The sequence below is a fragment of the Solanum lycopersicum genome, chromosome 5 (assembly GCF_036512215.1).
Source record: "Solanum lycopersicum chromosome 5, SLM_r2.1".
NCBI lineage: Eukaryota > Viridiplantae > Streptophyta > Magnoliopsida > Solanales > Solanaceae > Solanum > Solanum lycopersicum.
In genome coordinates this window covers 8,597,646-8,614,699 of record NC_090804.1, presented here as the reverse complement: position 1 = coordinate 8,614,699, position 17,054 = coordinate 8,597,646, and the positions used below count along the sequence as shown (strand labels likewise).

General features: G+C 33.2%; 1 pseudogene; it reads right to left on the bottom strand.

The window, feature by feature from the left end:
• Nucleotides 1-13,714: 13,714 nt before the first annotated feature.
• Nucleotides 13,715-16,221, bottom strand: LOC101254203 (WD40 repeat-containing protein HOS15-like; annotated as a pseudogene).
• Between the last annotated feature and the right edge of the window lie 833 nt (nt 16,222-17,054).

Here is a 17,054-nt window from a genome sequence, read left to right as displayed (position 1 = left end):
CTAAAATGAAAAATTTTCAGTTCCCAAGTTCTTTTGAAGTACTCCTCTACGTCTACAATCGCATATCAAACACACAGACCTTGTTTACGAAACAAGCTTTAACCTTGCAGCCTTCTTTGTTCCAACACACTTCAAAAATGCCTCCATCGCCGTTATAAGTTTTTACAATCTTGGCCTCTAATCAGTCTACTGGTTTGCTGATATATTTTATCAGGATTCACTCATTCAACATTTACTTTTGGATACGAGGCAGGGCTCAATAGGAGCACAATAGATGGTCATCTGGTTCCCATCAATGCACTGATTAAAATTGTGCAAAATGGTCTTCAGTATCTTTAGTTGGAAACCAACTTGAGCAATGTATGCCTTACATTGCTTAAATTAGTTTCCATCTCAAGGTACTGAATAACCTTTTGCACAAGGTTAATAAGTGCATTAATAGGAACTAGATGTCCATCTGTAGTGCTCCTATTGATGCTAACCTCGTATCCAAAAGTAAATGTTGGATGTTTGAATCCTGAAAAAATATATCACCAAAACCAGTAGACCGATTAGATATATACTATCCAAAAGCAAAAGCTGAATGTGTGAATCCTGAATCCGTACTAGTCCATCACGATCAAATTACTTCCTCATGGGCAAGAGTTGAAAGTTAAATTTATTTAATCCTATCTAAAAATGGAGATACATATATAAAATTTAAATGAGATGTTTAAATTTGGTAATAACAACACATTCAATTTACTGAATTCAAAAATTTATTATTAGAGAGGATACAACCTAGCAAACACGACAACAAACTTTCGATACAGAAAAAATGTTTACTTTGCAGAATTTTAACATTTCTAACAACAACAACATGTTTTCGATACAAAAAAATGTCTACATTGCAGAATTTAACATAATCTAACAACAACATGTTTTTGATACAGATAAAATGTTTACTTTGCAGAATTTAACATCATCTAACAGCAACAACATGTTTAGATAGAGAAAAAATGTTTACTTTGCAGAATTTAACATCATCTAACAGCAACAACATGTTTAGATAGAGAAAAAATGTTTACTTTGCAGAATTTAACATCATCTAACAACAACAACATATCCAGGGGTTGGTGTGTACGCAAACCTAAATCCCTACCTTGTGCAGATAGAGGATCCAGTTTTTAATCTCGGATTCATAGGAATTCCAGAAAAGAAACACAACATCAATTAAAATTGGATAGATATAACAAGTTCTGAAGATGAGAATTAAATTACCTGATTCAAAGAGATAGCAGAAAACAATGAAATTGAGGAACTCAGAGGTTAAAGAGGCCATTGTTGTGAATTGTTGGCTGCTTAAAATGAAAGTTGCCATCCTCTCATATATATAGAGGAAAAAATTAGGGTAAGTGAATTTTTTGGGATGTATGAAAACGGTATGTTGGTTCCAAAAAAGGCATTTTTAATGAATTATTGAATGACTAAACTACCCTTCAGGATCCAATAAATAGATTCCCTTTTTAAAACAATAACACCCTGGTTTAAATAAAAATTATGTTGCCAAGACTTGAATTGTTTAATTTATATATTCATATTCTTTGGGAGAGTCTGATTGTGATTGTTCTTTCCTTTGATCCAAGATAGAACTTATTAAAACCTATTAATGAAAACATCAAGTGCGATGCATTTTTATCTAAGCTATATGCTAGATTCTCCTAAGTTTTTGTATTGGTCGGTTTGATTCACATTTGAAGTTTAATTTATCAATAAATATACTACACATAATGCATATATGAAAACCTTTAATGTACCATCTGTAGGGAATTGGAGGAGCAATCTGTATAGTCTCACAATTATTAAAATACATTTTAGACATTTAGGGGCCAATTAATAGGATTTAGTCAATTTTCTCAGTTTTTAGTTTTTATAAACCCATGAATATTTTAGTGATTTAGCTTCTGGGCGATTTCTTTGGAAAGCATTATGAAACCCTACGTAGGGAGTTGAGGAGTAATACCTGCATTCTCACAATTATTAGAGTCCATTTTGGGCATTCAAGGGCTAATCTACAGGGATTAGGTGATTTTGTTTTTAATTTTTTGTATGTGTTAGGCCAAGAATATTTGGGTAATATGACTTCCGAATGATTTTTTTGTGAAACCTTTACACAACCCTTCGTAGGGAGTTCTGGGAGGACAACATATAGTCTCACAATTTTTAGAGTTTATTTAGGGCTTTTAGGGGCGCAATTTACAAGAATTGGGCGATCATCTAAATTTTTCATGTGTATTAGCCCAAAAATATTTTGGTGATATGGCTTCCAGACGACTTTTTGTGAAATATTTATAGAACCCTCTGTGGGGATTTAGGGAGCAGTACATAGAATCTCATAATTTTTAGAGTCCATTTTGCGCATTTAGGGGGCACTTTACAATTATTAAGCGATTTCCATAGTTTTTTTTAGGGATAATGCACAAGTACCTCTCAACCTAGGCTTGAAATCTCAGATAAAGACTTATTCTATACGAAGGTCCTATTACCCCCTTGAACTTATTTTATAAGTAATTTTCTACCCTTTTCGGCCTACGTGGCATTATCTTGTGGGCACAACGCTGGTTGACTTTTTTTCAAGCTAGTGTAACGTAAGCCGAAAAGTGGTAGAAAATTACTAATAAAATAAGTTCAGGGGGTAATAGGACCTTAGTATAGTATAAGTGTGCCTCTGTGATTTCGGCATAGATTGAGAGGGTACTTGTGCGTTTTCCCTTTTTTTATTGTGTGCGTTAGCCCAAGAATTTTTTGTTGATTTGTCTTCTGGATGATTTCTTTGCAAAATATTTACAGAAACCTCCATGGGGAGTTGATGGAACAATATGTACAATATCACAATTATTAGAGTCTATTTTGGATATTAAGGGGCCAATTTACAGGAATTAGGCGATTCTCTCAATTTTTTGTATGTGTTAGCCCCTAAATATGTTGGTGATATAACTTAAAGACGGTTTCTTTGCGAAATCTTTATGTAACCCTTCATAGGGATTTGAGGGATCAATATGTACAATCTCACAATTTTTAGAGTCTATTTTACTCAAATAGAGGCCAATGTATCGGAATTAAGCGATTTTTACAATTGAGTTAGCGAATCTAATGTGCATACAAGCATCCCTTTCCTTTTATTTTGGAATTTGACACTATTTGAATAAAAAATATTTTTTCGTGTGTGCTCTAGAATATTTTGGTGATATGTCTTCCAGAAAATTTCTTTGTAAAATCTTTACAGTACACTCCACAAGGAGTTGGGGGAACAATAGATATAATCTCACAATTTTCTTAGAATCCAACTTGAGCAATGTATGCCTTACATTGCTTAAATTAGTTTCCAGCTCAAGGTACTGAATAACCTTTTGCACAAGGTTAATAAGTGCATTAATTGGAACTAGATGTCCATCCGTAGTGCTCCTATTGATGCTAACCTCGTATCCAAAAGTAAATGTTGGATGTTTGAATCCTGAAAAAATATATCACCAAAACCAATAGACCGATTAGATATATACTATCCAAAAGCAAAAGCTGAATGTGTGAATCCGTAATCCGTACTAGTCCATCACGATCAAATTACTTCCTCATGGGCAAGAGTTGAAAGTTAAATTTATTTAATCCTATCTAAAAATGGAGATACATATATAAAATTTAAATGAGATGTTTAAATTTGGTAATAACAACACATTCAATTTACTGAATTCAAAAATTTATTATTAGAGAGGATACAACCTAGAAAAAACAACAACAAATTTTCGATACAGAAAAAATGTTTACTTTGCAGAATTTTAACATTTCTAACAACAACAACATTTTTTCGATACAAAAAAATGTCTACTTTGCAGAATTTAACATCATCTAACAACAACATGTTTTCGATACAGAAAAAATGTTTACTTTGCTGAATTTAACATCATCTAAAAGCAACAACATGTTTAGATAGAGAAAAAATATTTACTTTGCAGAATTTAACATCATCTAACAGCAACAACATGTTTAGATAGAGAAAAAATGTTTACTTTGCAGAATTTAACATCATCTAACAACAACAACATATCCAGGGGTTGGTGTGTACACAAACCTAAATCCCTACCTTATGCAGATAGAGGATCCAGTTTTCAAACTCGGATTCATGGGAATTACAGAATAGAAACACAACATCAATTAAAATTGGATAGATATAACAAGTTCTGAAGATGATAATTAGATTACCTGATTCAAAGAGATAGCAGAAAACAATGAAATTGAGGAACTCAGAGGTTAAAGAGGCCATTGTTGTGAATTGTTGGAGGCTTAAAATGAAAATGACCATCCTCTCATATATATAGAGGAAAAAATTAGGATAAGTGAATTTTTTGGGATGTATGAAAACGTTATGTTGGTTCCAAAAAAGGAATTTTTAATGAATTATTGAATGACTAAACTACCCTTCAGGCTCCAATAAATAGATTCCCTTCTTAAAACATTAACACCCTGGTTTAAATAAAAATTATGTTGCCAAGACTTGAATTGTTTAATTTATATATTCATATTCTTTGGGAGAGTCTGATTGTGATTGTTCTTTCCTTTGATCCAAGATAGATCTTATTAAAACCTATTAATGAAAACATCAAGTGCGATGCATTTTTATCTAAGATATATGCTAGATTCTCCTAAGTTTTTGTATCGGTCGATTTGATTCACATTTGAAGTTTAATTTATCACTAAATATACTACACATAATGCATATATGAAAAACTTTAATGTACCATCTGTAGGGAATTGGAGGAGCAATCTGTATAGTCTCACAATTATTAAAATACATTTTAGACATTTAGGGGCCAATTAATAGGATTTAGTCAATTTTCTCAGTTTTTAGTTTTTATAAACCCATGAATATTTTAGTGATTTAGCTTCCGGGCGATTTCTTTGGAAAGCATTATGAAACCCTATGTAGGGAGTTGAGGAGTAATACCTGCATTCTCACAATTATTAGAGTCCATTTTGGGCATTCAAGGGCTAATTTACAGGGATTAGGTGATTTTGTTTTTAATTTTTTGTATGTGTTAGGCCAAGAATATTTGGGTAATATGACTTCCGAATGATTTTTTTATGAAACCTTTACACAACCCTTCGTCTGGTCGTATGAAACTGGCATGCATCCTGGCTAGGGAGTTCTGGGAGGACAACATATAGTCTCACAATTTCTAGAGTTTATTTTGGGCTTTTAGGGGCGCAATTTATAAGAATTGGGCGATCATCTCAATTTTTCATGTGTATTAGTCCAAAAATATTTTGGTGATATGGCTTCCAGACGACTTTTTGTGAAATATTTATAGAACCCTCTGTGGGGATTTAGGGAGCAGTACATACAATCTCATAATTTTTAGAGTCCATTTTGCGCATTTAGGTGGCAATTTACAATAATTAAGCGATTTCCATAGTTTTTTTTAGGGATAATGCACAAGTACCTCTCAACCTATGCTCGAAATCTCAGAGACAGACTTATTCTATAAGATGGTCCTATTACCCACTTGAACTTATTTTATAAGTAATTTTCTACCCTTTTCGGCCTACGTGGAATTATCTTGTGGGCACAACGCTGGTTGACTTTTTTTTCAAACTAGTGTCACGTAGGCCGAAAAGTGGTAGAAAATTACTAATAAAATAAGTTCAGGGGGTAATAGGACCTTAGTATAGTATAAGTGTGCCTCTGCGATTTCGGCATAGATTGAGAGGGTACTTGTGCGTTTTCCCTTTTTTTTATTGTGTGCATTAGCCCAAGAATTTTTTGTTGATTTGTCTTCTGGATGATTTCTTTGCAAAATATTTACAGAAACCTCCATGGGGAGTTGATGGAACAATATGTACAATATCACAATTATTAGAGTCTATTTTGGATATTAAGGGGCCAATTTACAGGAATTAGGCGATTCTCTCAATTTTTTGTATGTGTTAGCCCCTAAATATGTTGGTGATATAACTTACAGACGGTTTCTTTGCGAAATCTTTATGTAACCCTTCGTAGGGATTTGAGGGATCAATATGTACAATCTCACAATTTTTAGAGTCTATTTTACTCAAATAGAGGCCAATGTATCGGAATTAAGCGATTTTTACAATTGAGTTAGCGAATCTAATGTGCATACAAGCATCCCTTTCCTTTTATTTTGGAATTTGACACTATTTGAATAAAAAATAATTTTTCGTGTGTGCTCTAGAATATTTTGGTGATATGTCTTCCAGAAAATTTCTTTGTAAAATCTTTACAGTACCCTCCACAAGGAGTTGAGGGAACAATAGATATAATCTCACAATTTTCTTAGAATCCATTTTGGAATTTTAGAGGTCAATTTATAGAAATTAGGTGATCTTTTAAGTTTTTCGTGTGTGTTAACCCATGAATATTTTGATGATATGATTTTCGAACTATTTCTTTGCGAAACCTTTATGAAATCCTTCGTAGGAAGTTGTGGGAGCAATACGTATAATATCAAAAAATTTTAGAGTCCTTTTTGGTGCAAATTTACAGTTATTAGACGATTTTTTTTTAACTTTTTCGTGGTTGCTGGCCCATAAATATATTGTCATAAAAAACAAGCTTGATACCAACTTTATAAGCAAGTCAAAATATTATCTTTAGATATTCAAATTAGCCATGTTCAATTGAAGCATGATTTAGATCGAAGGTTAAATGGAATATTTTGACAAGTTAATTATGTATTAAGCTGAAAAGAGCCTATATATGATTGATAAAGCAATGGAAGAAAGCATGATACCAAACAAAGTCTTACACCATATGTCCAAATAAGCGCATAAATCAACTAAAATGAAAAATTTTCAGTTCCCAAGTCCTTTAGAAGTACTCTTCAACGTCTATAATCGCACATCAAAAACATAAACCTTCTTGTTTGCGAAATAAGCTGCAACCTTGCAGCCTTCCTTGTTCCAACACACTTCAAAAATGCCTTTGTCGCCGTTATAAGTTTTTTCAATCTTGGCCTCTAATCAGTCCATCGGTTTGCTGATATATTTTTTCAGGATTCGCACATTCAACCTTTACTTTTGGACACGAGGCTAGGATCAATAAGAGCACAATGGATAAAAATCTAGTTCCTTTTGATGCTCTTGTTGAACTTGTGCAAAAGGGTATTCAATATCTTGAACTGGAAACAAATTTGAGCAACGTGTGGGTTACATTGCTCAAATTAGTTTCCACTTCAAGATTCTAAATATCCTTTTGCACAAATTGAATAAGAGCACCTAGAGGAACTAGAAGTCCATCCATTGTGCTCCTATTGATCCCTGGCTCGTATCCAAAAGTAAATGCTGAATATGTGAATCCTGAACAAATATATCAACAAAACCAGTAGACCGATTTGGTGAATACTACCCAAAAGAAAATGTTGAATGTGAATCATACATTGGTACTAGTCCATCATGATCAACTTTACTTTCTCATGGGCAAGAGTTGAAAGTTAAATATATATTTAATCCTATCTATATATGGAGTGACAAATACGAAATTCAAATGAGATGTTTAAATATAGTAATAACAACATATTCAATTTACTGAATGAATCAAACCTAGTAAATAACAACATGTTTTCGATAGAGAAAAAAATGTGTACTTTGAAGAATTTAACACCATGTAACAACAACAACATATCCAAGAGTTTGTGGAGAGGTTGGTGTGTATGCAAACCTTAATCCCTACTTTGTGCAGATAGAGGATTTAGTCATCGAACTCGAATTCATAGGGATTTCAGAATACAAATACAATATCAATTAAAATTGGATAGATATAAATTACCTGATTCACTGAGGTAGCGTAAAACAATGAAAATGAGGAACTCAGAGATAAATAGGCCATTGTTGTGAATTGTTGACGGCATATACTAAAAGAGGACATCCTCTCATATATTTAGAGGCAAAAAAATATTGTTAAGTGTGAATCTTTTGGGATGTATGAAAGGTTATGTAGGTTCCAAAAAAGGCATTTTGAATGAATTGTTGAATGACTAAGCTACCTTTAGGCTCCAATAAATATATTTCCTTTTTATAACAATAACACCCCGGTTTAAATAAAAATTATGTTGCCAAGACTTGAATTGTTAAAATTATTTATTCATATTCTTTGGGAGAGTCTGATTTCAATTGTTCTTTCCTTCGAGCTAAGGCATAACTCATTAAAACCTATCAATGTATAAATCCAGTGCGGATGCATTTTTTCCTAAGCTATATGCTAGATTCGCCTAGAGTTTTGTGTCGGTCGGTTCGAATTACATTTAAAATTTATCAATAAATATACCACATATAATACATATATGAAAACCTTTAATGAACCATCTGTAGGGAGTTGGAGGAGCAATATGTACAGTCTCACAATTATTAGAATCCATTTTAGATTTTAGGGACCAATTAATAGGATTTAGGCGATTTTCTCAATTTATAGTGTGTATAAGCCCATGAATATTTTAGTGATATAACTTCTGGGCGATTTCATTGCAAAGAATTACAAAACCCTCCGTATGGAGTTGGGGAGAAATACCTACATTCTCACAATTTTTAGAGTCCATTTTGGGCATCCAGGCGCTAATTTGTAGGAATTCAAAGATTTTTTTTACTTTTTCGTGTGTGTTAGGCCAAGAATATTTGGGTGGTATGACTTTCAAATGATTTTTTTGTGAAACCTTTATAGAATCATTCGTAGGATGTTAGGGGAGGACAACATACAATCTCACAATTTTTAGAGTTTATTTTGGGCTTTTCGGGGGTCAATTTACAAGAATTGGGTGATTATCTCAATTTTTCATGTGTATTAGCCCATAAATATTTTGGTGATATGTCTTCCAGATGACTTCTTTGTGAAATCTTTATAGAACCCTCAGTAAAGATTTATGGAGAAGTACGTAGAACTCATAATTTTTAGAGTCCATTTTGCGCATTTAGAGGGGTAATTTGCAGGAATTAAGCGATTTCCATAGTTTTTGTGTATTAGCTCATGAATATTTGGTGATATATCTTCCGGATGATTTCTTTAAGAAATATTTACAGAACCCTTCATTGGGAGTCAAGGGAACAATATGCACAATATTACAATTATCCGAGTCCATTTTGGACATTAAGGGGCAAATTTACAAGAATTAGGCGATTCTCTCAATTAGTCCATAAATATTTTTGCGATATGACTTACAGACGATTTCATTGCGAAATCCTTATGGAAACCTTCATAGGGAGTTGGGGGATCAGTACGCACAATTTTTAGAGTCTATTTTACTCATATAGGGACCAATTTACAAGAATTAAGCGATTTTCTTAATTACTTGTGTACGCCAAAGAATTTTTTGGAGATATGTCTTCCACTAAATTTCTTTGTGGAATCTTTACTGTACACTCCGCAAGGAGTTGGGGAATAATAGGTAAAATCTCACAGTTTTCTTAGAATTCATTTTTGAAAATTAGGGGTCAATTTATAGAAATTAGGTGATTTTTCAGTTTTTCCTGTGTAACATCCATGAATATTTTAGTGATATGACTTTCAAACTATTTCTTTGTGAAACCTTTACGAAATCCTCCGTAGGAAGTTGTGAGAGCAATACACATAGTGTCGCAATTTTTAGAGTCCATTTTGTGGCAAAATTTACAGAAATTAGACAATTTTTTTAGTTTTTCTTAGTTGCTAGGCCATAAATATTCTGTCATAAAAAAACAGGCTTAATACCAACTTTATAACCAAGTCAGATTATTCTATTTAGATATTTAAATTAGGCATGTTCCATTGATGCATGATGTAGATCGAAGGTCTAAATGGAATATTTTGACAAGTTAATTATGTATTAAGCCGAAAAAACCTCTATAGGATTGATAAAACAATGAAAGAAAATATGATACCAACCATATGTCCAAATAAGCGCATAAATTAACTAAAATGAAAAAATTTCAGTTCCCAAGTTCTTTTGAGGTACTCCTTAACGTCTACAATCGCATATCAAACACACAGACCTTGTTTGCGAAACAAGCTTTAACCTTGCAGCCTTCTTTGTTCCAACACACTTCAAAAATGCCTCCATCGCCGTTATAAGTTTTTACAATCTTGGCCTCTAATCAGTCTACTGGTTTGCTGATATAATTTTTCAGGATTCACTCCTTCAACATTTACTTTTGGATACGAGGCAGGGCTCAATAGGAGCACAATAGATGGTCATCTCGTTCCCATCAATGCGCTGATTAAAATTGTACAAAAGGGTCTTTAGTATCTTGAGTTGGAAACCAACTTGAGAAATGTATGCCTTACATTGCTCAAATTAGTTTCCAGCTCAAGGTACTGAATAATCTTTTGCACAAGGTTAATAAGCGCATTAATAGGAACTAGATATCCATCAGTAGTGCTCCTATTGATCCTATCCTCGTATCCAAAAGTAAATGTTGGATGTTTGAATCCTGAAAAAATATATCACCAAAACCAGTAGACCGATTAGATATATACTATCCAAAAGCAAAAGCTGAATGTGTGAATCCTGAATCCGTACTAGTCCATCATGATCAAATTTACTTCCTCATGGGCAAGAGTTGAAAGTTAAATTTATTTAATCCTATCTAAAAATGGAGATACATATATAAAATTTAAATTAGATGTTTAAATTTGGTAATAACAACACATTCAATTTACTAAATTCAAAAATTTATTATTCTAGTGGATAAAACCTAGCAAACAACAACAACACATTTTCGATACAGAAATAATGTTTACTTTGCAGAATTTTAACATTTCTAACAACAACATGTTTTCGATTAAGAAAAATGTCTACTTTGCAGAATTTAACATCATCTAACAACAACATGTTTTCGATACAGAAAAAATGTTTACTTTGATGAATTTAACATCATCTAAAAGCAACAACATGTTTAGATAGAGAAAAAATGTTTACGTTGCAGAATTTAACATCATCTAACAAGAACAATATATCCAGGGGTTGGTGTGTACGCAAACCTAAATCCCTACCTTGTGCAGATAGAGGATCCAGTTTTCAAACTCGGATTCATGGGAATTCCACAATAGAAACACATCAATTAAAATTGGATAGATATAACATGTTCTGAAGATGAGAATTAAATTACCTGATTCAAAGAGATAGCGGAAAACAATGAAATTGAGGAACTCAGAGGTTAAAGAGGCCATTGTTGTGAATTGTTGGCGGCTTAAAATGAAAGTGTCCATCCTTTCATATATATAAAGGCAAGAATTAGGGTAAGTGTGAATTTTTTGGGATGTATGAAACGTTATGTTGGTTCCAAAAAAGGCATTTTCAATGAATTGTTGAATGACTAAACTACCCTTCTGACTCCAATAAATATATTTTCTTTTTAAAACAATAACACCCCGATTTACTATTACATCCTCTCATATATATAAAGGCAAAAAATATGGTGTGTGAATTTTGGGATGTATGAAATGTTATGTTGGTTCCAAAAAAGGCATTTTGAATGAATTGTTGAATGACTTGAATTTTTAAATTTATTTATTCAATAACACCTTGATTTAAATAAAAATTATGTTGCCAAGACTTGAATTATTAAATTTATTTATTCAAATTCTATGGAAGAGTCTGATTTCAATTGTTCTTTCCTTCGAGCTAAGATAGAACTTATTAAAACCTATCAATGTAAAAATCAAGTGGGGATGCATTTTTACCTAAGCTATATGCTAGATTCCCCTAGGGTTTTGTATCGGTCGGTTCGGTTCACATTTAAAGTTTATCAATAAATATACCACATACAATACATATATGAAAACCTTTAATGAACCATCTGCAGGGAGTTGGAGTAGTCTGTACAGTCTCACAATAATTAGAATCCATTTTAGACATTTAGGGGTTTATAAATAGGATTTAGGCAATTTTCTCAATTTTTAGTGTGTATAAACCCATGAATATTTTAGTGACATAGCTTACGAGTGATTTCTTTGGAAAGCATTATGAAACTCTCCGTAGGGAGTTGGGGAGCGATACCTGCATTCTCACAATTTTCAGAGTCCATTTTGGGCATTCAAGGGCCAATTTACAGGGACTGTGATTTTTTTAAATTTTTTGTATGTGTTAGGCCAAGAATATATGGGTGATATGACTTACAAATGATTTTTTTGTGAAACATTTACAGAACCCTTCGTAGGGAGTTTGGGAGGGCAACATATAGTCTCACAATTTTTAGAGTTTATTTTGGGCATTTAGGAGGGAAATTTACAAGAATTTGACTATTATCTCAATTTTTCATGTGTATTAGCCCAAAAATATTTTGGTGATATGGCTTCCAGATGACTTCTTTGTGAAATTTTTATAGAACCCTCCGTAGAGATTTAGAGAGCACTACGTACAATCTCATAATTTTTAGAGTCCATTTTGCGCATTTAGAGGGGCAATTTACAGGAACTAAGCGGTTTCCATAGTTTTTTTATGTGTGTATTAGATCATGAATATTTTGTGATTTGTCTTCCGGATGATTTCTTTACGGAATCTTTACAGAAACCTCCATGGGGAGTAGAGGGAACAATATGTACAATATCACAATTATTAGAGTCCATTTTAGACATTTAGGGGCCAATTAATAGGATTTAGACAATTTTCTCAGTTTTTAATGTGTATAAGCGCATGAATATTTTAGTGATATTTCTTTCAAACGATTTCTTTGGAAAGAATTATGAAACCTTCTCTAGGGAGTTGGGGAGCAATACATACATTCTCACAATTTTTATAGTTCATTTTGTGCATTCAAGGGCAAATTTACCGGATCCAGTTATTTTTAATTTTTTTTCTATGTGTTAGCCTAAGAATATTTTGGAGATATGACTTCCAAATGATTTTTTTGTGAAACCTTTAAAGAACCCTTCGTAGGGAGTTCGAGGAGGACAACATACAATCTCACAATTTTTAGAGTTTATTTTGGGCATTTAGGGGAGAAATTTACAAGAATTTGACAATTATCTCCATATTTCATGTGTATTAGCCCAAAAATATTTTGGTGTATGACTTCCAGATGACTTCTTTGTGAAATCTTTAAAGAACCCCTCCATAGAGATTTAGGGAGCAGTACGTACAATCTCAAAATTTTTAGAGTCCAGTGCATTTAGGGGGAAGTTTACAAGAATTAAGAGATTTCCATTGTTTTTAAAAATAATTGTAGTGATTCCATTCGTTTGATGAGAAATAAAAAGGAATATCAAAAATTCGAGTGGCTGAAGCTAAAGTAGCCACTTTCGAAGTAATAGAAAGAAAAAAAATGACTAAAATGTTAACTTGTACACATCTCAACTAATTTCAGGAAATACTTGCTATCCTTCTATCAACAACAAGTATTAGGTAACTATATACGGGAAAACTTTTTTTCTTTATAATGTTCTTATTGTTGGGTTAGAAAAAGAAGGATAAACACACAGTCAACTTGTTCAATTTGTCAAGATATTTATTAAGACACTCGAACTAAGTTTTATTTTAATTGAACACCTCAACTTCTATAAAGAATTTTAATTAGACACATTCAATTTACATTTTGAAAAAAAGACTTCTGCTTATGTTTTCATATAAATTAAATATATAGAAGATAGGAACATGCATGAAACTAAAGTAAGATACTATATTATTATAATCCAACATAATATGTTTGCAAACCAGATTAAACAATCCTTTAAGTTTAGATCAATGCCATAACGATTTAGTCGGGTCCCAATCTGGTTAACCGGACACTACGTGAAACCAACAAAAAGGTTATCTAAAAGGCAGAGTTTCACATTGCTTCCTCAACCTGATCTACAACCGCAGATCAAAGACACAGACCTTCTTGTTTGCGAAACAAGATGCAACCTTGTTGCCTTCCTTGTTCCAACACACTTCAAAAATGCTGCCATCACCATCGTACGTTCTTACAAGCTTGGCCTCCTTCACCGACCATATATTCATGCATTTGTCCACTGATCCACTTGCCAAGTACTCACCATCCGGACTAAATGCAATAGAGTAAACAGGTTCCCTGAATTCAAAAATTGAACAGAACCTACTTAGTAATAACCAAAAACATTAAACAAGAACGATACAAAGATTTGATGAACTAAAAGAAAGATACACACGTACACATATTGATAGTTCAACTGAGTACTAGTAATCAAACCCCATAATACTCGAGCCTACCATTTGATAGTTAAATAAGTGTAAATTTATTAAGAGTTCCTTACTATCTCCTGTGTCTGTTCCAAGTAGACATAATAAGTTAACATCCGTTACCTGTGACCGTTGAAGCTGTGAAGAAGACACCCATGGTGAACATCCCATAGCTTCACGGTAGTGACAAATGAAGCACTACACATACACACAATAAAACAAAATCAATAATCTCAATCAAGAACCTTGTGCTACCACCACATGTGAAATAATACTGTAAATATGACCGTAGCAATAGATAGCATACCTTGCCAGCAACAACTGTTGATTCGGATTGCTCGTACCAGCGCCAGTTGGACTCCATTTGATGGTATATATCTCCTAACAAAAACATAAAAGTCAGCAGTTGATGTCTGATTTGATTAAACGAATCAACAAAGAAAAATAAAGAACAAAAAATAGATACTTTGCTATTTTCTCGGAAATCATGCAATCAGACATCCTGTTTCATGCTCCATATCTGCACAAAAACAATAAATTATTGACAAAAAATCCTCGAGGGCTAGTGGCACATCGCACCGCCTCTCTACCTTATCCCATTTAAAAAATACCAAGCTTATGTATGCTTCACGGTTCGAAATGTGACATGCGCCTAACCTTTAGAAGGACAATATAGGAAATACCTTAACTGTGGTATCATCAGAGCATGAAGCCAGCAAAGAACCTGAGGGGTCCCAATTGATAGCATTGATTTCATTCTGCAATGGCAAAGTAAACAACCCTTTAAGACTATTCCCAATGGACACATCAACGTTGGAATCAATCATAACAAGCTAAGCTTCAGTTGACACCTGATGTCCTGAGAACTTTTTGACTGGTTTGTTCTCTCCAACTTTACAATCATATATCATGCGATCAGCGGAGCTGGTCGCGAAAGAATCATTGTTTTGCCAAGCAACATCAAGCAATTGACTTACACGGGGTCGTATGAACATAAGCAAAACAAAACAAAACAAAATCTATCCTTGATCAGATATGAGGTAAATTATAAATAATCATTGAGGCAACAGAACACCTGAATGAAATCCAAATTGCTGCTTTGATTCTCCAGACTTCACATTCCAAACAACGGCAGTTGTATCAATACTACCGCTAAGGAGATAATTACCTTTCTTGTTCCACTTCAAAGACATGATTGGCCCTTTATGTTTGTTAAGAGTACAAACCAATTCCCCTATAAGAAAAGTCAGTAAGAGAAAACAAGACACAAAAAACACTGATAATTTATACATTCAATCTTCAAAACAAGTTTTTCCTCCATGCCCCTTACAGATTGTTTCCAGATTCTTGCTTGGCCATCGTAAGAACCTGTCGCAAGCAGAGTAACCTCTCTCTGTACAACAAAAAGTCATAAACACAAGATCAAATAATAACAAGAAAATTAAAGATGTAACTACAAGCAATGCAGTCTAATTTTAGAAAGTCCACCAGAAAAGTATAGATCAACAAAAGTCACCCCAAAACAAGCAGTATAAAAAAAACTCACATTCCAGTCAAGTGATGTAACATCCTTGTTTTCCTCAGTTGCTTGACTGTCCAAATGGTTCAAAACCAAAACATTTGGGATAGTAAAATTAAATGGACCATCTCCGATGGTCCATATTCTAGCAGTCGCATCTCCACACCTAACGTGTTATTACACATGGTTAGATATAATCGACATGAATATGAACATCAGTTGATCTATATACGAGAGCAAAAAAGAAAGAAATGCTACAAATGCTTACCCAGATGCAAGCAGTGACCCTTCTGGACTCCAAGCACAGGCAAAAACCTAGTAAGAGTATTGAAACAAAAGAGAATTGTAACGTTAATATATCAGACAGAAAACAGAAGATCACACCTATTGAGAAATCATAGCGAACCTCAGATGTGTGTCCTTCCAAGACCATTACATCGCTCCTTTCGCTGTCATGTTCACGCTCTTTTTCCTTGTGCTGTTTCTCTTTTATTATTTTCCGCAGCTCATCTACACTCTTTGTAATGAGATCCATAGGCTCTAGAAGCTTGAAGTCTTCATTCATATCGGTATTATCATGCATTCCGTAGTTATATTGGTTAGTACAGAGTAGTAAAAAGAACTAAACTTCATATAAATATTTGCCTTACATTGCTGAAATTGGTTTCCAGTTCAAGATACTGAATCCCTTTTTGTACTTATTGAACAAGACCACCAGGAGGAACTAGATGTCCATCGATCGTGCTCGTATTGAGCCCTGCCTCGTATTCAAAAGTAAATGTTGCATGTGTGAATCTTGAAAAAATATATCAGCAAAATCAGTAGGCGGATTAGATATATACTACCCAAAAGCAAATGCTGAATCAGTATAGTCCATCACGATCAAAATTTACTTCCTCATGGGCAAGAGTTGTTAAGTTTATTTACTCCTATCTAAAAATGGAGAGACAGATACGAAATTTAAATGAGATATTTAAATTTGGTAATAACAATAACATTCAATTTCCTGAATTCAAAATTTATTATTCTAGTGGATCAAACCTAGCAAACAACAACATTATGTTTTCGATACAGAAAAAATGTTTACTTTGCAGAATTTTAACATTTCTAACAACAACATGTTTTCGATACAGATAAAATGTTTACTTTGCAGAATTTTAACATGTCTAACAACAACAACATGTTTTCGATACCAAAAAAATGTCTACTTTGCAAAATTTAACATCATCTAACAACAACATGTTTTCGATACAGAAAAAATGTTTACTTTACAGAATTTAACATCATCTAACAACAACAACATGTTTAGATAGAGAAAAAATGTTTACTTTACAGAATTTAACATCATCTAACAACAACAACATATCCAGGGTTGGTGTGTA